We start from the raw sequence: 25,330 nt of genomic DNA, 5'->3' as shown, positions 1-25,330 counted from the left end.
CCGTGCTGCTTCTGGGCTTCCCTTGCTCCGTGGCTCTGCCAGCAGCATTGCACCATGATCCATTTTCTTCCATTCCTTCAGCAGAATTTCCTTTTTGGTACTACCCTCTCTTCTCCCATTCACAGCCAAATGATTGTAAAGGGTTGTCAGCATTTGCTATTTCCACTTCCTTACCTTCCACTTCAGTCTAGCTTCCTCCACCTCCCTCCATAGGAACGTCTCTCTCCAGATCACACACAGCCTTCTGATCACCAGATTCTTCCCAGTCCTCTCCTTCCTCTGGGCTGCTGGATTTGCCAGCATCAACCTCTCATCTTTTTTGACTTAATTTTTTTAAGTAAAATTTTTATTGAAGAATAACATTATACACCATTGTAAAATTGTAGTTGTAATTTTTAGCCTTATTATAAGTGTTTATAATTACATATATGTGTATTTAAGTTCTTAATTTTGAGATCATTTCAGGTTTGTAGAAAAGTTGCAGGAATAGTCCAGAAAACTTCTGTCTCACCTTTACCTGAATTCTTAACATTTTACCAAATTTGTTATCTATCTCTATCTATCTATCTATCTATCTATCTATCTATCTATCTATCTATCTACCTACCTACCTACCTACCTACCTACCTACCTACCTATCTATCTACCTACCTACCTACCTTTTATGGGCTCAGTTGTGTCTCCCCCAAAATTAAAATGTTGAGGTTCCAACTCCTAGAAGAAAGTGACTGTATTTGGAGGTAGTGTCTTTAAAGAGGTGACTAAGTTAATATGAAGCCATGAACGTAGGGGCCTGATCCAGTATGACTGGTGTCCTTACAAGAAGAGGAAGAGACACCAGGGATGCTCATGTACGGTGAAGACCATGTGAGGGCACTGGGAGAAGGTGGCTATCTGCAAGCCAAGCAGAGAGGGCTCAGAAGAAACCAACCCTGCTGATACCTTGATCTTAGACTTCTAGTGTCCAGTAAACTATTGCTTAAGCCACCCAATCTGTGGTGTTTTGATATATACATGCATAGATACACGAATTTTTTTCTGAACCGTTGGACAGTAAATTGCCCTTGTGACCCTCCATTACCCATAGTATTTCCTAAAAACAACGACATTATCTTGCATGATCACAGTCCAATGGTAAAATCAGGAAATTAATATTGTTACAATAGTATTATCTCATCTACAGCTCTTATTCAGATTTTTTCAATTGTCTCTAGATATATATTTTAAAATGTATAGTGTAATATTTGATCTGTAAGAATGCTTGAAAATTATGACAGATGATAAAATAATCATCTGCCAACCGATCACCCAACTTAAGATCTATAACAGAGGTCGGCAAACTGGCTGGCAGGCCAGCTCCGGTGCCCTGCCTGTTTTGGTAAATAAGGATTTATTGGAACCCAGTCACATCCATTCATTTACATGTTGTCTGTGGCTGCCCTGGAGGTACAACATCAGAATAGAGTTGTGACAGAGATTTTATGTTCCTCAAAGCCAGAATGCTTACCATCTGGCCCTTTACAAAAAAATTTACCAAACTCTGGTCTAGCACACAGCTGTCCAGTAGAACCTTCTGTGATGATGGAAATGTTCTATAAATCTTTGCCGTCCAGTTGAGTAGCCACCAGCCACATGTGGCTACTTAGCACTTGAAATTTGGCTAGCACGACTTGAAGAGCAGAATTTTAAATTTTATTTAATTTTAATTAATTTACATACAAATCAAAATAGCCACATGGGGTTCATGGTTACTATATTGGAAAGCAAAGATCTAGGACATCACCCATGTCTTCTCATCCACTTGTAAATCCCTTCCTAGTCTACCTCACTGTCTCCTCAGCCCCCAGAGGTAACCACTATCTTGAGTTTCGTATTTATTATTTCTTTTCTATTTAAAAATATAGTTATCACATAGATATGTTTCTTTAAAACAAATTTCGTTTTTTGGAGGGAAGATAATTAATTAGGTTTATTTATATATTTATTTATTTTTAATGGAGGTACTAGGGACTGAACCCAGGACCTCGTGCACGCTAATCATGCACTCAAGCACTGAGCTACACCCTTCCCCACATATGTATGTTTCTGTAAACAATGTATTGTTTGATTTGATCGTTTTTGAACTTTATCACAATGCTATCATACTGAATGCGGTCTTCTGCAACTTGTTTTTCTCTCTCAACATTGTATTTCTGCCATGTTGCTATGGGTGAGGGAAGCTTTTCCATTTTCGTCTCTGTAGAGTTCATTGTGTAGCCATACCAAAAATCAGCTTTATCCATTTCTTATTCATAGGTGTGGAGGTAGTTTCCATTTTTTTCCCTGCTAGGGATATTCTTGTACCTCTTTCCTGCTGCATAAGTCCATGAGTTTCTTTCCAATAAGAATTGCTGGACAAGTAGAATATGCAAATGTTCAAACTTAACAATTGGCACCATCTTATTTTCCCAGGTGCTTGTGCTAATTCCCACCAGCCGGGTGTAAATGTTCCCATTGACCAACCCTTGGTGGTGTCAGACTTCGGCATTTTTGCCGGCATGGTGTAAAACTGTAGCTCATGTTGTCGTAATTTGCTTTTTAATGATTACTAATGAGGTTGATTTTCTTTTCCCACATTGATCAGTCTTCCAAATTCCACTTCTGAGAAATGGCTGTTCATGTCTTTTGCTCATGTTTTCAGCTGGGCTGTCAGTTGTGTATGCCGCAAATAATTTATCCCTGTTGGTGGCTTGTCTTTATTTCCTTTGTGATGTTTTGATGGATGAAAGTTCTTAATTTTAATGTAACTGAATTTATGAATATTTTCTTTTTTGGATGATGCTTTTTACCTTGTTGAGGAAAACCTTTCCTGTTCTGAGGCCACATACTCTTGTATTTTCTTCTTTGAGTTTAAAAGTTTTACCTTTCAGATTTAAGGCATTAATCCTCTTAGTACTGGTATCATATATGGTTGGAGAAAAGGACCCAATTTCATTTTTTTTTCCTTTGTGGCTATCCAGTTACTCACATATTTAATAGCTCTTCCTTTCCCCAGTGATCTGCAGTGCTACTTCTATCTATGTCATGTATCACGTTTCTGTATGCTTTTGGTTTGAGGCCCTCCATTCTGTCCCATTGATCTATTTGACCATCCCTATGTCAATGCCATATCATTACAATTGCTTTAACTGTGATATTTGGTAAAGCACATTCCCTTGCCTTATTTTTCTTCGCCAGCAGTATCTATTCTTGGGGTTTTGCTCTTCTAAGGTATTTTATTTTTAACTTTTCCTATTTTTAATCGACGTATAGTCAGCTTACAATGTTGTGTCAAATTCTGGTGTACAGCATAATGTTTCAGTCATACATATACATACATATATTCGTTTTCACATTCTTTTTCATTGTAGGTTACTACAAGATATCGACTGTAGTTCCCTGTGCTATACAGTATAAACTTGTTTATCTATTTTATATGTAGTAGTGTGTATCTGCAAATCTCGAACTCCCAATTTATCCCTTCTCACCCCTTTTCCCTTCTGGTAACCATAAGTTGTTTTCTATGTCTGTGAGTCTGTTTTTGTTTTGTAAATAAATTCATCTGTGTCTTTTTTTTTTTAGATTCCACATATAAGTGCTATCATATGGTATTTTTCTTTCTCTTTCTGCATTACTTCACTTAGAATGACGATCTCCAGATCCATCTATGTTGCTGCAAATGTTATTATTTTATTCTTTTTTTTTTGGCTGAGTACTATTCCGTTATATATATGTACCACATCTTCTTTATCCAGGCATCTGTCTAGGGATATTTAGGTTGTTTCCATGTCTTGTATTGTAAATACTGAGATGCATGTATCTTTTTGAATTACAGTTGCCTCCAGGAATATGCCCAGGAGTGGGATTGCTGGATCATATGGTAAGTCTATTTTTAGTTTTTTAATCTCTTTTATTATTGATCAATCTTGCCAGAGGTTTGTCTTTTTATGAATCTTTTCAAGAAACCAATTTTTGATTGCTGATTTTGGTTTTATTTTACTTTGCATTAATTTGATTTTATTTGCTTGATTTAATTAATTTCTCTTCTGCACTTATTCCTTTTTTGTGATTTTGTTTTCTTTGGGTTTATTCTATGGTTCTTTTTATAACTTCTTAAAGTTGGGCTTTAGTTCATTAATTTTTTTGTCTTTTCATCTTTTCTAACAGAAATTTTCAAGGCTCTTCATTTTACTAGAAATATTACTTTGGCTCTGTCCCACAATTTTGGTAGGCATTATTTTCCCTATTATTCTGTTCTAAGTGTTTTAAAATTTCCAATATGATTTCTTCTGTGAATTATGAATTACTTAGAAGAAAACTTAAAAAAAAATTTCCAAATCTATGGGAATTAAAAATGCATGTTTCTTATTGAATTCTAATTTAAAGGCGTTGTGTTTAGAAAACATGATCTGTACATGATGATTCTTTGGATTGAGACTTGCTTTATAACCTCGTACATGACTAATTAAAATAATTTAAAAGAAATGTGTACTTGAGAAGTGTAGTTGAATACAGAGTTCCATAGATTTCCATTAAACTCAACTTGTTATATTGTTCAAACCCTCTGACTTGCCAACACAATGTGTTTGACCCGCCAGTAATGGAGAAGTGCGGATTCAAATCTATCCCCGTGGTAGTGGGTTTTTCTATTTCCTCCTGTAGTTCTATCACGTTTTGCTTTCTATTTTTTGATGCTATTTTATTAAGTACATGCAGATTTAGAATTGCTCTGTCTTCCAGGAAAAGTAAAATTCTGATCTTTATATATTGACCTTTTCTATCTTTAATAATGTTTTTCATCCTAAGTTTGTTTTTTTCCTTCTAATTTTAGCGCAGCTGTCCTGGCTTGTCCTAGTCACTATGGAGAGTCCTGGGTTAATGCCAAGGTGACGGCCCCCGTTTTGCATCTATCCCAGTCTTGGTCTCCTAACAGTAGCATTTGCTCTCACTCTCTTGTTTTCTTAAAGTTCCCTTCCCATCCAAATGGGGAAAACTCAGTTTTTTCTATTTCTCTGCTGATGGTGCCAGAGCACTTGAAGCAGTCCCTTATTCCTGCATGCCTAGTAGTGCTCTAAAAGGCACTTTCTTTCAAGTTGCTGGTTGATTTGCAGTGTAAGGGCCCAATATCTACAGTGGTGCTGAAAGAGATTTTCTCCTTTTCATGCAACTCCCTACTTTCTCTCTCGTAACTTACATGTTCTTCCTTTCTCCAGGTTATAAAACCATCTTCCACACTGATGCTTGGGAGAAGCTCCCAGAGCACAACTGTGATCAAGTTACTTCCCTGGTTAAAACCTTCTAACAATCCCTACTATCCTCAGGATAAAGTCCAAGCTCCTCGAGACTTGGCCCCTGCTAGTCTGTCTAATCTCATCCTCATGGCTTCTAGCCTTGAATACTATGCTCTGTTAATTATTAACTTTTTCCCCCTACCCTCTCCCCCTGAGTCTCTCTCCATGTTATTTACCTTGCTCAAGCTCTTTCTACTGCCTGAAATTCCCTTTCAACTATCTCCCCTACCACTATTTTTCCTTCCACCTGGATAAATCTTATTCATCCTGTAAGACTCACCTTATGTGCTGCCACCTCCAGGAAGCCTTCCCCAGTCCTCCTTCAGGTTGGAGGACTCTTCTGCCCTCCAGGGAAGACTCATCTGTCTTTTCAAAGCCCCTGGGCTTACCTTATTTTTAGCAGCCATCAAATCATGTTGAAAGTTACCATTTATGTATTTCATGCTCCACTCAACTAGGGGTGCTTCTTGAAGTCAGAGATGGCTTCTTACTCTTTTGGGTATCCACACTGCCTGGCACAAATCCAGGCTTGGAGAAGTTTTCCATAAACATTTGTTGCATTGAACAGAGGCTTTTTTCCCTCTTAAAATTTCTCTTGCCTGAAATTATTTGTTGATTAGGAGCATTTTCATATATGAGGACATCATTTGATGTTGTTGACTTGGGGTTCCCCACCAGAGCTTGGAACAAGGAAGTTCCTACAACCAGATGAGGTATTTTGGACATGGAGAAGCTGATGGGTCTTTGGCCTCCTTGTTGGGCATGTGCTGTTGTGTGAGGCCCGGTACTATGGGGTTCAGTTTCTGTCTGGTCCTGTGCTGCGGTTGGCAATAATAATACTTATTGTATAGGTTTGTTAGAAATATTAAATGAGATGCCATATGCAAAGCTCCCATCTTAGTGCTTGACACATATTAGGTGCTCAAGAAAAAAAAAATCTAGGTTCTTTATCCTGAGTTCCTTGAGGTTAGGAATCCTGTGTTATTTCATTCACTCCATCTAGTGCAAAAGCTAGCACTAAAAGGACACAATGTGGGGGAAGGTATAGCTCAGTGGCAGAGTGCATGCCTAGGATGCAGGAGGTCCCGGGTTCAACCCCCAGTACCTCCATTAAAAATAAATAAACAAACAAGTAAGCCTAATTACCTCCCCCCCAAAACAAACAAGATAAATTGATTAAATAAAAAATAATTAAATAACAAAAGAAAAAAAAGGATACAATAAATACCTGATAAATGAGTGTGTGCATGAAACCTCAAATTTCAGAATAGAACTACCCTTTTTGGGGCATCTCTGGTGTCCATAGCCTGTGGCTTTGTCCCATTCCCACTCCATAGTGCTTTGGGATGTATCAGACAACCAAATACAGCTTTTTGTTTTCAAAAGACAAAACCCAGCAAGAGCTTAGACACATGGGGGGAAATTCTAGTTTTTCTGAGCTCTAGCCTACAGGCATTCCACATGCTGGGGACCCTGAGTCTGCTGTTTCCAAGACTGCATGATGCCCTCTCTGTTTATACTGAAAGTCCTCCATCTGCTCTTGCCATCAAATCGTTCAGAAGATTGCTTTTTTATTATGTCACACCATGTCCCCGACATGAGGCCCCACATGAGAAGCCTCTTTCAGAACTGGTTCCTGGAAATATTTGTCCCTCTGGAGGAACTGATCTGCTTCCTCCTTTCTGATAATAAGAATGTCGGAACTTAGTGTTTCATTTTTTTGCCATGGCTGCCAGGAAGCTCAAAGCCAAGTTTCAGGATCAATCACAGCACCCACAGCAACCCTTAAGAGTGCTTTTTTTTTCCCTTGAGCAGTATGAATCTGTTGAGTGAATTAATCTTTCCTATTGTAAAGCCATCTCATGTCCTTTTGGGAAAAAACGAAGCATATGTGGATTTTAAAACATTGACAGCAGCAGCAGCATCAATAACAAGAGGATGTGGGGGAGCAGGGGAAGAATTAGCCATTAACTGAGGATGATGTAGGATGCTGGTGGAGACCGAGGGCTCTGCGGCCAGACTGCCTCTATATCTTAGCTCTGCTTATCATTTGCTCAGGAACCTGGTGCAAATTATACAATTTTTCTGAGTTTCTTTAGCTGTAAATAGGGATCTTCATTGTATCTACTTTCAAACGTTGCCATGAGGATTAATGAACATAATTCCTGGAAACTACTTAGCATGGGGTCTGCCACAGAGTAGATGTTTGACACACGTGAACTCTTGATGATAGCATTGAACCTGGGCAGCTGGACAATCACACAAGAGCCTCACTGGAAGAAGGATTCGGTTTTAAGGGAATCAACGATGTTGGCGGTGACTGGGCACAAGCACTTTGTCTAGAGTCTCCCTCAAGGCCTCACCAGCCTGGGAAAGGTATCAGTGGGGTCACTTTAAGAGTCACGACCTGTCCTTGGCTGGCTTCTATACCCATCTGTTCACCAGGATTTCCAGAAGCCTGCAGTTCTCGTCCAGTTATTTCTGGAAGCCTCCAGGGGGTTTTGCATGGTGTTCGTGAAAGAGCCGACCAGCTTGAATTACCTCGTGGCATCCGCCGTGTTCTCAGCTCCTGCTCCTGCCTCCTACTCCCTTGACGTCCACCATCTGTGAGGTTGCCTGAGGCTTCCTTGCCACATCACAGCTGCCAGGGCCCTCTCTGGGGCACCCATACCTGCCATGACTTTGGTACTTCCCCTTGAGACTCCCAAAAGCCAGAGTGGCATCAGCATTCCTGCAGACTTCAAGGCATCCCAGTTATACTGAGTTCCTTGAAGAAGTGAGCAGCCTGGCCCTCGCCCACCCTGCGTCTGGGTCACCTTTTGTTGTGTGGGTACTGAAGCTAGGCTGCTTCTGTCCCCATGTATCACAGAAATCGTGGGGAAAGTTGCTCTGTTAGTAGCCCTTGTGGCTACTCACAGCTCTGATGTGAGTTCTAGGGACAGACCCGAGGACTGGCAGACTCAGCACAGCCCTCGAAAGGTCCTCTCTCTCCTCCTGCCCAGGCTCTTTCTGCTCCACGCACATTTCTCATGGTGGCTTGCCCCCTTCCTCCCCACTTAGGAACCCTCAGATGCCCCTGAGCTCCAGGGGAGGACTGAGCTCAGACACAAGCCGTGGTTGGTTCCACTGACAACCCCAATGTCAGGAAGAGATGACCTTGGGAAGGACCCAAGGTCAGCAAGAGGAAAGGACTAGAAGCAGGCTTTGGAGACCTTTTGCCCAGAGGAATGGGCTAAAGGGAAGAAAGCGGATGAAATTGATGAGAGAGGGAGGAGGGGAGGGTGGATCCATGATCCTTGGGCGAGACCTGTGGAAAAGTCCTGAAGAAGACAGAGCAGGAGTAGCTGGGAAGATGGGGGACAGCGAGGAAACGCTGACCGGCAGCGAGGAAGGGAGGAGGAACATGATGTGGTCACATTGTCTCACTGGATGGACAGAGCATTTGGCTGGGGTTGTGCATGTGTCCAAGGGACCCCAGCTCTTCACCTAAGAAGCCAGGGGACCTACAATTAGTTGTAGCCCTTTCTGGGCCTCAGCTATTATGTCTGTAAAATAAGTGCAGAGAATTCTCAAGACAAGCATAGGAAGGAATCCCAGGTCAGGGGGCCGACGTCTGGGGTTGGGGAGGAAGGGGAGAGGTGAGGATAAGAGAGCCCTTGCTGGGTGGGGCAGAAGGGAGGGCGGGCCCTGGGGGTAAGCTGTCTCCCCTGGCTGGGCCTCTCTCTCTCTCTGTCTGCGGGAGGGAGAGTCCTATTGATGGAGGCCCCACCGAGTTGCGCCTCTGGTGTTGTCCTGGGTCTGGTCTTTGGTTCTCCTGTGGCCACACTAATGGCTTGTTCAGCCATGATTCTAAGATACGAGATACGTGGAGGTGGGGGTGGAGGGGATGGATCTGGGGGAGAAGGTGTGTAGAAAGTAGAAGACGGTCATCACCCTTGAGGGCAACCGCTGGGTGATCTCACTGGGCCAGACACAGTCACAGGAGGAACAAACATCGGGTGTCATAGGCTGAGTCTCTAAGTGTCCAGGGGATCTGGGGAAGAGGATGCAGCCAAGCAGAGATGGCCTTCTCCAGGAAGACTCCCAGGGGAAGTGATTGTGGAGGTGGGAAAGGACAAGGGGGAACTGAACCAAGGTGTGTGGTCCATGCCAGGCTCAGAGGGGACAGAGAAACTGGGAGATGGGGACCACTGACTTGTTTCAAGGGCGGTTTGGGATGTGGCCCCAGTACAGCGCTCCCCCTCCCCATCGTGTGTGGCCCAGAGCAGGCCCCCTGCAAACCTGGCTGAGATGGAGGATGGGGACCCCCAGGAGCTGTTTTATTTAGAAAGATTACCGGCAGTGGGGCCTGGCTGGAGGGAGCAGGACCCTCTCCAAAGGCTCCTCCGTGTTATGGGGACTGGGGTAGACAGACTCACCGGTTAGAAACTGCCAAGGGCAATGGGAACAATCAGGAAAGACCCAGTTGCCCCCAAGTACTGCCCTTCCGAGCCCCAGAGGATGGCTTTGACCACCTGAAGAGGGACAGAACTCTAGCTGGTTGGGCTCAGTTTTTCTGGCCCAAGATGGCAGATGATGTCAAGGACAAACAGGAAACCTGACTTCTGATGGAAGAGGCCCGCATGAGAAGCTCATCCAGGAACCCTTCCAGGCGCCGAGCCTCAGAAGTTAACATACTTAAACTTCTTATCCGTAAGAGTCAAGACCTCTAGGTTAGGGTTGACCAGTTGCCTACAACACCCAGGCTTGTCCTTCTGGGTGGGAATAAGAAGGCGCCCCGAGTGGGTTTTAGTGATGTGAGCAAGGCCTCCATCAGAATGTGGGTTCCCTCCTGGAAGTGACTTGACCTGGGAGATTTTTGAAGGCTGCTACCTGTGAGAAATGCTTCCCCAACTGGAATGCCCAAGTCCAGGGCCCCCGTTTCCAACTTTGTGGCAACAGGGAAAGTGTATTTTTTTTGTCTGGGGGCTTAAACAAGAGAGAAGTTTCTTCTGTCATGTAGAGGCCCGGGGCTGGTGAGGGGGCTCGGGGTGTCCATGGGCACAGGCTTCTTGCATCTCATTGCTCCCCATCCCCAGGGAGCAGCTCTTGTCCTCCTGGTGTAAGATGACAGACCTGTGTTTTAGGAAACAAGTTGGAGGGTGGGGTGACGGGCTGCAAAACGTAAGCTCCGGCTTTCTTCTAAGTCAAGTCCTAGAAGCTGCCACACCACACTTCAGAGGCCAGGCATAGTGACGTACCAGACCTGCCTGCAAGGGAGGCTGGCCATGTGGGTTTTATTTGAGGAGAGGCAACATGTACCCATTGGGGGCAGGTGGTTAATGGAACCTGGGTTCTTATGTGGACACACCCTGACTTGAACACCAGGACAGTGGAACCAACTGATAGCACTTTTGATTCATGTCGTGTTCGTATATGGCTTGCTGTGTTCCAGTCACTATTCTAACTAAACATTTTCCATGTACTAACTCATTCAGTCTTTATGAGAATTGATGAAGCAGCTACTGGCAGCATCCCTATTTTGTAGATGAACAAGAGAGGTTAAGTAACCAACTTGAGGTGACCCAGAAAGTGGCCGAACCCAGAGGAGAACACAGGCGGCCCAGCTTTAAAGCCTGTGCTCTCAGCTCCCAGGCTATTGTCTGTCACCGCTGTGAAGCTGCTGCCCTGGGATTCCCCTTCTGCTGTCCTTCACTTGGGGGTGAGTGGCTTAGCAGTGCCACCAACCTCAGGGCTAGTTTAAGGCATTGAGCAGCCTGGCTGCGGGTACCCTTGGCTGCAAACTAAAGAGGACAAGGCCTGTGGGATGCTGGGTCCTCCTTGGTACCCAGAGCTGGGGCTGCCCAGGAAGCAGAAAGCAGCCCAGCACCGAAGCTGCCCCTTATCTCACGGTGGTGGGGAGACTTGGAATTTTGCCAGCATTCAAGGGGCAGTTTGGGGCAAGCCACAGAAAAAGCGACACACTGCCCCGAAGATGAGAAAGTGCCCCTGTGTAGCTCGGGGGGGTGGGGACCATCATGGCAGACAATAGGGGCACCTCTGGGTAGAACCCGAGGACTGTGACCCCCAACTCTCTAGGGAGTGAGAGATGAGGACGGGCCAGCGAGAGTCAGGCTGTGCTGTGAGGGCGGTGACTTCTGAGGCCGGGCACCTGATTCTGCTGCTCTTTGGGAGGTACTCACTGAGGGGCTTGGGAGAATGAGGGATCTTGGGTCTTCCCATGCAGTGGGGGAGCTGGGAGCGTGCAGAGGCTGGTGTTACCAGTGGCCCAGGCCGTGGGGGTGAGAGAAAAGCATGCAGATTTCAAGGAGGGAGAATGAAGAGGACTTGGACACTGATTGGATGTGACCAGGGACATGCGACACGGCATGCATTTGCTCTCCACGGGGAGGAGGGAATGACGATGATCCCAAGTGTGATGTGGGAGGCCACACCCTGGGGGGCTTTCTGATGGCAAGTCCCCACATTATAAACCATGCCCTGATTCAGAGAAGGCTTCCGCGGAGAGGCAGGGAATGAGCAGGCTCTGCAGGAGGTCGGTGGGCCCTGGAGGCAGGGAGCATGTAGGGGTGTCCAGAGGAGCCCCACACCAGTGGGAAGGCTGTCGGGGAGTCCCTGGAGCTCTGCAGCCTCAGTCTAAGGGCAAGGCCTCCCACTCAAGCCTGAGCCTCAGGACAAAGGCCTCAGCCGTCCTTCAGGCTGCTCCTGGGAAGTCTCCAGTGTCCCAGGACACCCTGACCTGGGCTCCTTGGTCACAGAGACCAGACCTGCTGGTCTGTTGGCTAAGAGCCTTTGCGTCCTGGCCTCAAGATGTGCTGGTTATTCCTCCCGCCCCTGTTCAAACCCTGGTCTAATGGACATCAGTGTCCCCCTTCCTGTCCTGGTTCTAACTTCACCACTGGGCTCGCCAGCCATTCCTGAGAAAGAGGAATTACCAGCAGGTCTCAAAACAGCATGGTTCCTCCTGGACATGAGAAAGCAGAAATCAGAAGTGGCACTGTTAGGCTGTGAGCCCAAAGCTCAGGATACAGACCTGAGTGCCGCCGCCTCATCCCATTTCACAGATAGGGAAGCACGAGGCCTAGACTGGGGATGACCGTTACAGTCACTGGATGGGCTGGGAAGAAACCTGCCCATCAGCCTGGCCCTTGGAGGAACTGAGGTCTCACTGAGTTAATAATGGTCATGATGGGGTTCCCCTCACTTCCAGAAGCCCCAACTGTACCCCACGTTCCCTGAGCTCTTTCTCACTGCAGACCTTCTCTCGTATGTCCCTGTCCAGCATCTCTCACAGCCCCCTCTCCCTGCCGGCAGGTTCTGCTTTCAGCCCCTTCACAGTAACCGGACTGTGGCTCCTCTTAGTCGGGAACTGGATTCCCTCTTCTCTGAGACCCCAGTCCACAGCAAAGGCTTGCAGACTTAAATTGAAGAAGATGCTTCTTTCCCAGTGCTGGGCTCTGAGCCCGGGGCTTGGAGGGAAATGTGCCATTTAGACAATGGAGCTGCCTCTGCTGTAACTTCCAACTTGGAGAACTGTGCCCTGGTCACTACCTCCTTCTGGGTCTGCCCAGGAGGTCTGGGTGGGCCCTGAGCCAGGGAACAGAACCTAGGGACCCAGTCTGGGTCAGGCCCCCAAAGTTGGTGCCCCTGCAGTCTGGAGAAGCCCGTTTCCTCTTTCCTGTGAGTCTCTTGTGTCTTTCCCAAAATGACCAGTAGGTGGCGGTGTGCCCCCAGCTTTACGCAATTGCTCTACAATTCTGCTCTACCCATGCTGGGATCCCGGCTGCAGCCTGAGAGGGCCCCATGAATCCCATCAAGACCCTCTTTGTGGCTCTCTTCTTGCCTCTGCTGGTGGTTTCTGGTGGAACAGGATGTCTCCCAGGGCTGGCAGAGCCAGGCCTTGAGAAGTCCGAACACAGCTCATAGCATGCCCCTTGCTCCAGCTCCTTGCTGCCTTGAGAGCCCTCTTGGCTGCCCAGGCCATCTGTTTTCTGTGTTTCACCTATTTCCATGTGTCATGCACTGCGTGTGTGTGGCACACACATCAGCTCATGTATTCATCATGCAACTGTGTGAAGTAGGTACCCATTGTACAGACCAGAACATCAAGATCAGGAAAGGCCATTCAGCTTGCAATTGGCAGAGCTGGGCCTGTAGCCTGGCATCTGTCTGACTCACATCTGTGTTCTTAACCCCTGCCCTGGGCTATAGCCATTTTCTGGAGGAATGACTGATCTTAGGCAAAGGGCCCCAAATCCGGGACCATCCTTTTATCCTCCTCCACCCCAACCCTGGGGCACTTTGTCCATCCACATGAGGCCCTAAGCCGAGCAAGAAGGGACGGCCCAAGAGAGCAGCCCAAACTTGCCTAGTTGGGGGGGTGTCTGATCCTGACCACCCCACCACTGCTGTGGGTGCGGGTGGTGGGGCACAGCTGTGGGAACCACAGGGCAGGTGAGGGGGCGGCCAGGGGAGGAGGGTGCTCTCCCAGTCTGCCGCCCCCTTACCTGCTCCTCCCTGCTGCCCCTCTCCCTCTTCTGACCGACCACTGCATTCCCGTTCTCAGATCTCTAGATGCCTCTCCCTGCTGACTTGCTGTCCCTTAGTTCTCCCTTTCACTCTGTCTCTGCCGCTCTGTCAGCTTGTCTCCCTTTTCACGTCTCTGTCTCTCTGCAACAGAATCGGAGTTAAGTGACAAGAGAAGAATGATCTGTTCCTGCCAGGGTTATTAAAATCATGTTCTACAACTGAGCCGCCAGAAGAGCCCGGTTAATGACGGATGATGAGGCTACAGCTTCCCCGCAGCTGGGAGTGAGGCGATAGGCCGGCTGCGGGATTACCACCAATTACTCTGGGCGGAGAGGGAGCAGCTCCACTCCTCTCTTTCAGATCACCTCCCTCCTGCTCTGGAGAGATAAAGTCTCGCCCTTGGCAGGGAGGCTGAAGCTCAGGCGTTGGGGTGGGGGTGGGTGGGGGGGTGTTGCCAGGATTGGAGAGGGGCCAGTTTCCTGGGATCCAGCATCCCTCACCTCTTGAGGGATTATTTCATTTCCCCTGAGGGACTTCGGCATCTCCTCTCAGTGGCCTTGGAGGCAGGCAAGTCATGATCCTGAGCCCTGTGGAGAACAGGGCTAAGAGAAGTTATGTAACTTGTCCAAGGTCACACAGCCAGTAAGTAGCAGAGCTGGGACCTGAACTCCCAACTCCAATGTCTTTTTTTATTCATTAGTCAGCCTCATCACCAGGAATGGAATTCGGAAAAGAAGGATTTTGTTTGGCAGAAAATGATAGACCTTGGTCAACCAGGCTTTGATCCTACTGACAACACAGTAAGAGTAAGCAAGTATATTGCAGCAAAATGGATTTGAATTAGACACTGGGAAGGACTTCCCAAAGGAGTGGGCACTAACGTACACTCTCAGGTTTATGGTTTGGCCTTCTTTGATTGTCTTTCAGAACAAGAGGGACCATCTTGGCAGTCTTTCTAAGCTAGACAAGGTGCTGGAGTTATGGAAATACATCCGGTGGAGCTTGAGGGTCCCAGGGGGTGGGTTGTGCCAGAGTCTGGGAGACTTGACAGGGTCAGTTGCAGAAGACATAAGGAAGTCCATTCGTTAGACCCAGCCCTGAGGCCCAGAGCTCTAAGAGTGTGTCCTTCAGGATACAGATGCTCCCCTGTGTGGGTGGGGGGTGACATCTCACAGAACATTTCCCATGGGCAGCTGATTTAAATTTCCTGTCGTCTCTTTGGGGAGACAAGTAAGGAATTATCATCCCCATTTTGCAGATGAGGAAAATGAGTCTCTAAGAGGTGACAGTTAGTTAAGGTCACACCCTAGCCCTTTCATGCCACCAGGCTGTCTGGAGGCCATTGGGGACTGCAGTGTCCCAGGGGCTGCCAGCTGCCTCCGCCAGATCCCCCATCCCGCTCCGGCCTGACCACATGTTCCCCAGTGGCCCCTGGTTGGTGGGGGACCTGGTGTCCACACTGCAATCTGTGCAGGACAAATGACTATCTCTTTCCTATCTGGATTCTATTATTTTTCAGTTTATCCTGGTCAAAAAGCACAAGATGAACGTCTGGAGGAAAAAAATATAATCTTTGAGAAAATTGAAAATATATATCATTGTTTGGGGCCAGGGGCTCAGCAGCCCAGAGGCTGGTCCTCCCTGGCTGATGGCTTGGGCCTGGCTCAGCCCATCTCAGCACATGTGGATGCTGTGCCTGATCGTGGCCCCACGGGACCCCCAGGGGCTCTCCCTTCTGCCTCTGCGGTTCTGTCCAGGACCTGGTCTCCAGGGTGTGTGTGGGGCCCTCCCAGAGTGCGGAGGAGAGGTGGAGCCACGAGCCCTCCGCTGCATTCCCTGGGGACATGGACCTGTTCTGGGTATTTCTGGGGCCCCCAGATGGTTACCTGTAGGAGAAAAACCCACTTCAGCGATAATCGCTAGGGTGCACTGAGCCTTTACTATCTACCAGGTACTCTTCCGAGCACTTTTCACGTCTTCGAGGGACTTTTCCTCTTCTTTATTCCTCACACCAGCACATCTGATAGGTGAGGAAGAGTTGGCCAGAGAGCTTAAGAAACGTGTCCAAGTTCACACACCTAGAAAATGGCAGAACCACTCAAGTCCACTTCTCAACCACTAAGCCATAAAGCCTCCTTTCATTGGAAGGAGAAAGGGAAGAGGGAAAGAGAATGCACACACAGTAGGTAGTTATAAAGTGATTGTAAAGTATGTCCCCCTGTAGGACCATGTAGAGTGCATAGCTGTGTGTGTTCCTTGTGTACCTGATTGTATATAACTGTATTTGTTCATTCATCCATCTCTCCACCACCCAGCTACCCACTCATGTCTCTCTCCCTCCTCCTTCCCCCTCCCCTCCACCGGTATCCATCTATTATCTATTTATCCATCCATCCACCCATCCATTATCCATCCACCCATCCATTTATCCGTCCACCCACCCATTTATCCATCCACCCATCCATCTATCCATGCATCCACGCATCCATCCATCCGTCTATTGTCTATCTATTCATCTACTTTCTATCTTGCCATCTAACCATTCATTATCTACCTATCTATCTATCTATCTATCTATCATCATCATCATCATCATCTGTTTTTAAGTTTGGGGTTCACTTGTTGGTCGGGATGCTTCCATGTATATACGTGCACATCTGGATGTGTAAGGTAGATGTCAGTCTATATTCAGGTGTCCAGACATGTGGCCCCCTCCACTCCCTCACTGGAGACCCTTCCCCCACACCTGAAAAGCCACATGAAGTGGGGGAGAGAGAGACGTAGCCTCAGCAAGCCTGCCCTGGGCCCTGGCTCCCCTTCGAGCCCCAGCAGAGAGTTAATTAAATCCCTTTCCCAACAAGTGTGGTAATTAGTGCTAATGGTTGAGCTTCAACTCGGCAGCTGAAGAGGTTCCTGCTGTGTGTGTGTGTGTGTGTGTGTGTGTGTGTGTGTGTGTTGGGGTGTGTGTGGTGGTGGTGGCGGGGCAGGGTCTGTGTGTGTAGCAGGGACTTTTCAGCTCTAGGAACTTATGGGGTGAGGATGGGGGCTTTGGGGAGCTCCCCGCTCTTCTCCTGCTGCGTATCTCCTGATTTAGGGGCTCCAGAAAGCTGGGATAGGAAGTGTCTGCTGTCTGCCTGCCTAGGACTGGTCTGGTTGTGGTGCCTGTGGCCTGAGGACTCTGGCTCTCCGGGTGTCTGTGTGACTGCAGGTGTGTTCTGTGTGTGTATGTGTGTGTGTGTGCGTGAGCACGGGACTGTATACATCATGGACACTAACCTGTGTGCCTGTAAATGACCGTCTATGAGAGCATCCAAGACAGAAACGGTGTGTCCTGGGGTTGGGCAACCTGGGGGCCCTGATTCACTGACCCCACGTTTGTGTGTCCATGACGTGGGCATGATGTTGTATTTCTGGGTGTGTTCCATGTGTCTCCAGGTGTACCTAAACATGAGTTTGTGCTTGGGAAGCGAGTGCCTCCGTGTGTGTGTGTCACAAAGAGCACGGAGCGGCAGGGCAGCCGACTTCCGGGGCCTGACTGACACCCCTTGTAAATAAATGTGACAATGAAATATAGTCCTGGAATTGCTTTGGATGCTCCGTCAAGCAGGCGACGCGGAATAGGTGAAGTTGTAAAATGTTCCCCGGGGAGCTGCAGCAGCTGAGTGACAGCCAGTTCCCGCTGGCGGCCGCCCCCCCCCCCCCCCCCCCGCGCCTGGCTTTCCCTCCGCAGGGCCCTGGGGCTCCTGCCGTTCGTCCAACCACAGGCTGGGAGGACCTGGAGCCCCATCTCCACGGCGGGTTTGAAGGGCCAAGGGCAGAGCTGATCTGCCAGGGCTCCTTGGCTTCATGCTTGTCTTGTCACTCTCTTCAGAGTGGAGAACCCCAGGAAGGGCTCCAGGTCCCTGTTGCCTAGGTCCAGGCCCCCATGCTGGGCTGGGCGCTCTGAGGACAGGGTGGCGTCTGCCCCACCCGCCCCAGACTGGGCTGCATCAACCTGCTTGGCTCTGGAGACCTGGGCAAATCCTACATCTGGGAACTTACCAGCTGTGACCCCAGCGAGGTCCCCTCCTACCTATCCCTCAGAGGGAGAGTAGAGGGGTACCAGCTTCCACAAAGCCAGGGTGCTGCTTGAGGCTCTGGCCCATTCACTGAATGCGACACATTTTAAAAAGCACAGTGATGTTACTGGGGGTGGAGGGTAGAGCTCAGTGGTAGACCATGTGCTTGGCGTGCACAAGGTCCTGGGTTCAATCCCCAGTGCCCCCATTAAGGGGGGAAAAACAAAAGACCCCTCAACTAAACGTTAGAAGAATTGATGCCTCCTGCTCATTAAACCCTGTCCCCTCCCAGGCAGCGCCTTTGTTCTAATCCCCTAGCCCAAGGGGGCAGCTTGTTAAAATTCAACCCCCAACACCAGCGTGGGCCGGGCTGCAGTGGCCGTGGGTCCATGCCTATGGGGAGGACAAAGAAGGCAGGTGTGTGAAGCGCCTGCTCAGTGCCTGGCCCTGAGCACCCTTGGGGGCCAACGCCACCTTGATGTTGTCAGTGAGGGTCAGGGGTGTCTCTGGGCCTGAAAGCTGCAGAGGGGACACTGGTTTCTTTGTTTCACCTTTTTATTTTGGAGGTGACCATCTGTCCTTAGAGCCAGAGGTCTCGTGTGTGTGTGTGTGTGTGTGTGTGTGTGTGTGTGTGTGTGTCGGGGGAAGTGCTGGAAAAAGAAGATGGGGCAGGGTCAGGAGGGGGCAGGATGGGAGACTCTTCCTTTTCCCTCCAGCTGGGTCCTCTCCATCCTCTGCAGGGACATCCCTGGGGTTTCCATGGTCCTTCCTGGGAAGATTCCTGCATCTCTCTCTGTGCACAAGGAATTCCAGGCCATGTGTCAAGGCCGCACACTGGGGGAGGCTCTTGCCCTCGGACCTGCCTCTCCCACAGCAAGCCCCAGGCGAAGCCCTCTCTGCTCCAGGCCTGTCCCTTGCTCAGAGGCAAGACCGCGAACCCCATGAGGGCCTGGACCATGGCTTCTTCCCAGGGACGTCCTCAGCTCCTGGCATGCAATAGCTGCTCAATAAATATTCGTGCTTTGATACCAGGACCCACCCTCCCATAGCTGTGGCTTCAGCTCTGCATGCGGCGTGACAAAAGTTAGGGTGGAGACTGCTCGGCTGGCAGAATGTTCTGGAGGTTTTATCGACAGGTAGTGGATTCCACAGGATGAGGGTCAGCATCTTGGGTTCTGCCTGACTCAGAGGGAAAGGTTTTCGACAGGCTTTACGAGCCCTGAAGGGAAACTAACTTCCATATGTCCTTCTATCAAATCTATCTTCATCTCCACCAGGCATCCTGGCCCCGGCAGGAGAGACGATTTGCAGCCATGACTTTTGCTGTTTGTTCTGGAGGCTCTTAGCCCGAACTTTCATCTTCCAAATGGATCATCAGTTGAACCCTTGGTGCTCTCAGCCAAACTTCAAAACTCCCAAATTCTAGACTGCGCAGACCAGACAGAGAGAAAGGGACGTCCCCACCTCTCCAGCCACGCCCTTGTTTACGGGTGGCTCGAACTGGACCCCAGTCTGTCAGGCAATGGGTCAGTCTGTCGGTCTGTCAGTTGGGTAGGTCTCTGGGTTTAGCAAAGGATTCTGGCCAATTCAGTCAGGAAGAAAAAGGAAGCCATTATACAGATGTAGGATTGTTTACCACTGCTCTCTGGCTCTCCCTGGGAGGAGAAGGTTGGGGGGAGGAGCCAAGTTTGAGGTGTCTGCCTAGGTCGCTGCTAATTTCATTTTAGTGTCAGGCCACTGTATGGTGAATAATTATATCCTTCTGCAGAGCGAGTGAGAGGTGGGAGGTGCGCACAGGGAGGCGGAGCGCAGAGGGTCGAAAGCAAACTGATTTGGCTCTTCTGTTTAACCTGAGGTGACGTTGGACAAGTTCCTTAGCCACCCTGTGCTTCTGTTTCCTCGTCTGAAAGATAGAATGGCACTTACTCTACAGGGTTTCTGTGAGTCTGAATTGGGATTATGCATACAAAGTGCTAAGTCTCTTGCAAAATATTAGCGATTATTATATTGTTACAGTCAGGTGTCTGCATGCCTGCGTGTGTGTGTGTGTGAGACCAACACCTGTGTATGTGTATGAATGTGATAGACACCTGTGTGTGTATGTGTGATGGACAATATGTGTGTGTGTGATGGACACTCTGTGCGTGTGTGTGTGTATGTGATGGACATCTGTGCATGGGGGTGTGTGTGATGAGCGCCCATGTGTCTGTCTTTGTGTGGTGGCCCTCATGTGTATTGAGGTCTGTGTATGAAAGAGCAGATTGTAGGGAAAAAGCACCTGGCTGGGAGCTGGGGTTCTGTGAGTTTGGTTGCTGTTTCTACCATGTACTAATTATGGGTGACCTTGAGTGGACCATTTTACCTGCTTCCTCATCTGTAAAATTGTGCTAAGAACGACAGTGGTCATCAGAGGAAACGTTTAATGAGTGCTCACTGGGTGCATGATAATAAACCGGGACCCAGCCACTGCACAGGGCCGGCAGCAGACTCTGAAGGTGGTGCACAAGTGCTTTCCCGGCCAGGGCGTCCTGGGCGCTCAGGAGGGGAGGTCATTGGGGAGGTACGGGTGTGCGTGAGTGTATGTGCACAGCAAAGTCTTTCTCTGAATCTGTTGCCAGATTCAGATAAATGAACACACCTATGTTCAGATGTCTCCACCCACCCGAGTGTACACATATCCCACCCACATGGCCACACCTGTGGTTTCACACATGTACATCCAAGTCAGTGCACACTCACCTCCATACCCCATGCAGATGTAAATGCACTCCCTGCCCTGACCCTGTTCCACACACACACTCACTCACACCTTTGCACTAGCCCAGGGCTCCCCTGCCCCCGACTCTCACCTCCTTACAGCTGAGAGAGACCACATGCTATTCCCAGCTGTCCACCCACAACTCACCAGAGTATCTGTTTGCTAGGGCTGCTGTCATAACAAAGTACCACATGCTGGGTGGTTTACACAATAGAAATGCATTTTCTCACAGTTCTGGAGGCTGGAAGTCTGAGATCAAGGCATTGAGTTCTTCTGCGGCCCCTCTCCTTGGCTTGTAGGTGGCCATCTTCTCCCTGTGTCCTCACAGGTCCTGCTTCTGTCGCTGTCTGCGTCCTCATCGTCTTTTCTTATAAGGACACCAGTCATGCTGGATGAGGGCCCACCCTAAAGGCCTCATTTTATTTTCATTGCCTCTTTAAAGACCCTCTTTCCAAATACAGTCACATTCTAAGGCACTGGGAGTTAGGACTTCAACACAGAAATTTTGGGTGGGCGACACCATTTTCTCTCTCTTTCTGGAGGAAGGAAACCTCCAGCACAGCGTTCTCTCTAGAAAACACCTTGAACCAGCCCTGCTTCAGTGTCCTCATCTGTAAAATGGGGCCAGTAACTTTACCTACCTCACAGAGTTGTTCTGAAAATTAATCAGTTAATCTACAGAAGTGCTTAGAGTAGGGCCTGGCACACTGTCAGTGCTCGATAAATATTAGCAGTTTTTATGATCATTTATTGGTAGATACTACTAAGTTTTATATTTGCTGCATTATAAGTGATGCTGTACCTGTAATGAACAGTAGGTCCAGGCTGCCAGGGGCTGTGACCAAGGCCCAAACCTCTGAGGTGGGCCTCCTGCTTAGCACAGATGGCTTAGAAGACTGTACCTCCACAGGACAGATTTTGTTTGCATACCTCCAGTGGTGGGGAGCTCATTTCCTCCCAGAGCAGCCTTGATAGGAGGTTCTCTCTGGCTGCTGCCCTGAGTAGCAGTGTGTCATTCTGCCCATGCCTCTGCCTTCTGCCCTCTGTGGCCAGACAGCCAAGCCTGCTTGCATTTCTAAATGTTTTCCCCAGGAACAGCAAGCCTCCAATACTTCCTTTGTCACATGAGTGGTGGCCCAGTCAGGTCCTCAGCCTATACAAGGTAGGCAGATTTAAAGAAAACGTTAATAGCTCTATTATTTTTCTTGATTTAAAAAATGTAATACATGGTCATTAGAAAAATTCAGACAATACAGGGAAATATGAAGAAGAAAGTAAAACCACCCATCACCCCAGCAACCAGAGATAACCAGTGTTAACATTCTTTAATTTAATTTTTGAATAGGCAATACATTCACAGGGTTCAAAATTAAAGTTATTCAAGGAAGAATTTCCCTCCCGCACCACTGTCCTCTAGCCTTCCTTCTCCTCCCCTCGGACTAAAGAAAAGTTATTAATTTCTTATGTATGTTTCCAGAGATCTTTTAAGATATATAAAGCTATTTTAAGATCTTTTAAGCTATTATTGAACTATTTAAAAGGATATTTTAAGCTCTATAAGAACACACACACACACTCGTTTTCCTCCCCACCCCCGTTTCTGTTTGCTGCTTTGTCTGCTAAGCAGCATACAGCGGAACTTTTTTTTTCCTTTTGGAACTCTTTCTAAGAGCAGATCTGTTTTACCTTTCCCCATTACACTTCGTCTTCTTGGCCTGAAGGCACTGTTTTGGACTTGAGTCACTCGGCATTCTTCTGTTGGCCCTTCCAGCTTTATGACATCTTGTCATCTTCAGATGTACTTGCAATGACCCTCTCCAATGACATGGCCCCTGAAGCATTTAATCAACACTCAGCACAGCTTCAATCAACATATGACAGTATTTTAGCCAGCCCGCCTTCTACAGAAATCAACGTGGCTCTCCCAGGAGAGCATCACATTCGTTTCTAAAATATCTTTAGCGTTCTTCCAGTCTTTGTCCCAGAACTGCTATTTGATGTGGAGGTTGGCAGGACATAACTTTTTTTTTTAAAGAGAATCGTTGTCTCCTGGTGACTTTTCTTCCTGAAATGTTCACAAGAGATCATGACTATAAACCACAGTGAGCACCAGCCACCTGCCAGGTGAGGTTATAGACTCTTTATAGACATCATGCCATTTATTCCCCCAAATAACCTTACAAGGAAGGTACTAGCATCACCTCCAACTTACAGGTAAGGAAGCGGTCTCAGAGAGGTGACGTAACTTGCTTGCGGCCACACAGCTTGTAGGAGGCGGAGTCCTGCTTGGAGCCCAGGTCTGCTGGCTTCCGGGGCCCACTCTCTTGGCTTCCCTGCTCCACTGCCAGTCTTACCACGTCCGCTGCATGATGTGCTGAGGGGCTTTTGCCAGCGATCAGCATGAAGCATCCACTCCTGTGTCGCTGCCATCCTGTTTGGTCCGCTTGGCAGTGGTCCGTGCTTCTTTGTGGGGGTCTCTTCTTCACCAGCTCCAGAGGGTATTTCACTCAATGGATAACCCACACTTCCCTGCCCCTGTGAATTTCCTTCACGTGCAGTTTCGTGGAGTGTTAAATCACAGCAACTGCAGCAGCCGGTGTGAAGCGCCATCCCACAGGACCACTGGGGTTTATGAGGACTTGAGTGCTGTGTAGTAAAGGGTGGTGGTTAAGAGCAGAGGCTCAGAGGTGAGGTCACTCGAATTTCAGCCAGGTTTCACCCCTTCCTGCTGTGTTACCTTGGATGAGTTACTTAACCTGTCTGGACCTCAGTCTTCACATCTGTAAAGTGAGAAGAATAACTGAGATGATGTGTGGAATGCTCGGTGTCTGGGAGGCGCTCAGTAAATTTACCATCATCGTGATTGTGGCCATTCCAACCTTATTTGTCAGACTTCGGTTCCCTGGGCCCTCCTCCCTCTCCTCAGTTTCCTCCATGAGTCCTCCAATGATGGAGTTCAGGCCTGGGCTGGGCAGAGTGGGGCTGGGGCTGGAGAGATCAACAGTCTGGTACCCACCCCTGAGGCTCCCAGCATGGGGTGTGATGGGGCAGCCAGGCTGGGAGGGAGGGAGCCTGGGACTGGTTCTCTGTCCTCTCCCCGACTCTACCCACCCTTTCCATCAGTGTCAGAGGAAATACTGATTCCCTGGTCCCTCCTGGGGGAGGGTGGGTTCAGATGCACCCCTCCCCCACCCTTGTAACTGCTCAGTCTCTCTGCGTTCCTGGGTCTCTCCTATGGAGACACTGGCCTTGTGCCCTGTCTCCCTGCGTGGGTCAGGGGCTCTCCTGGGAAGAGGCCACGTGTCCTCCCTTAGACAAGGCTCCTCAGATGATGGCTGTGTATCTTTCCCCTGTGCTGAGGCCCCCCAGGACAGGAGCGAGGCTGCCCCACTCTGACTGCTGCCTCGTCCTCTCAGAATAGGGGAACCCAAAGAGACAGGGTGTGCCTCTCCAGACCAGGGCGCTCTGGGGACGTGAGCTGAGTTTTCCCCCTTGGGAAGCTCCTGAGAGGGTGGTGGTCAGAAATGTACCCCTCCCTGCTCACTTGGAGATGCTCAAAGGTAGAGGCTGTCTCTTCGCTCTCAGTCTGGGGCTCTCTGGGGACAAGGATTGTGATTTCCTGTTCAGATTGGGGCTCCCCTGGGGTCCAGTTGTGTCTCCTCCCTCATGCTGGGGCTCTTCTAGGACAGGCCTGTGTCCTCCCTCAGACTGGAGTGCTTAGGCTGGGCAACGCAGCCCCTGCCACTGCCCACCCCCTCCTGGCCAGGACTTCAGTGCCAGGCAAGTAATTGAATTCCTGCACGTTAACAAGTCAATCATGGAATCTTAATGAGTCCTGAGTAATCTCAGACATGCGTGTTAATTAAATAGCTGTCCTGGTTCTAATCTGCTGGAAGTTAATCATTGGGGAATTAGGAGGTGTCAGCCAGGGAACTTCATTAAGGCGGTGAGGGTGAGGCGTGGCCAGGGGATAGGGGGAGCCAGGGATGCAGTCGTGGGGGTGCCCTGTCCTGAGTCCTAGGACCAGGGGGCCCATCAGAGGGATGAGGGAGCACATGGCTGCAGGATCCCACCTCCTCCTCCAGGCATCAGTGTCAGGAGCCTCCTCACCCTCAATCCTTGCTGCCCCCTTCAGCTTGAGCAGACCCTACACTCCTTTACCCTTCAGCCCCCAGCCTGGCCCAGCCCAGGCCTGCCCCCCCCTGCCCTGACACACTCTTCCATCCAGGAAAGATCAGGAAGAGGCAGCAATGTAGGGAAAGTGCACAGAGCAGGGTGAGCATAGGGGACTCCGTAAACAGAGGCTCTCTTGATCCTGCTGGTGTTTGCCCACTCCCCATCCTGCCCCACCCCCCTCCACCCTCCCCAGTCCTCTGGAAGGCAGACCCCTCTATGGAGGGCATCACTTGCCCACCCCCCCCGACTTACACTTGGGTCTGACCAATGGGAGAATTCTGCTGGGTAGCAGCCTGCTGTCCCTTTAACCCTGCACACACCCCTGCAGACAGTCCAGTCAGTAAACCTTCTCTTCGGGTCCTTTGATCAGTCTGTTTCCTGCCAGAGCCCGGACTGAGGTTTAACCACTCGGCTTATTTTTAGAAAATGGTCCCATCAAGTGTCTCGGTCTCCACGGCAGTTAAAGATGGCCACACCACACGTTCTTTGCCTCTCCTCCC

The 25,330-nt window shown here is 48.9% G+C and overlaps 1 long non-coding RNA gene across 4 annotated transcripts in view; it reads left to right on the top strand.

The window, feature by feature from the left end:
• LOC116156830 (uncharacterized) overlaps positions 1-25,330 on the top strand; it is a 77,189-nt gene that overhangs the window by 35,594 nt on the left and 16,265 nt on the right. For 3 of the 4 annotated variants that reach the window (XR_010383887.1, XR_010383885.1, XR_004140710.2), the window contains exon 2: positions 3,854-3,898. This is a non-coding gene — a long non-coding RNA (uncharacterized LOC116156830). Of the gene's footprint in view, positions 1-3,853; positions 3,899-4,185; positions 4,246-4,849; positions 4,905-25,330 lie in introns of all 4 variants that reach the window. The other variant, XR_010383886.1, reaches the window with a different exon arrangement.

The sequence above is a fragment of the Camelus dromedarius genome, chromosome 14, assembly GCF_036321535.1.
Source record: "Camelus dromedarius isolate mCamDro1 chromosome 14, mCamDro1.pat, whole genome shotgun sequence".
Taxonomy (NCBI): Eukaryota; Metazoa; Chordata; class Mammalia; order Artiodactyla; family Camelidae; genus Camelus; species Camelus dromedarius.
The sequence above is the reverse complement of the archived record's forward strand: the minus strand, read 5'-3'. Positions and strand labels throughout refer to the sequence as shown.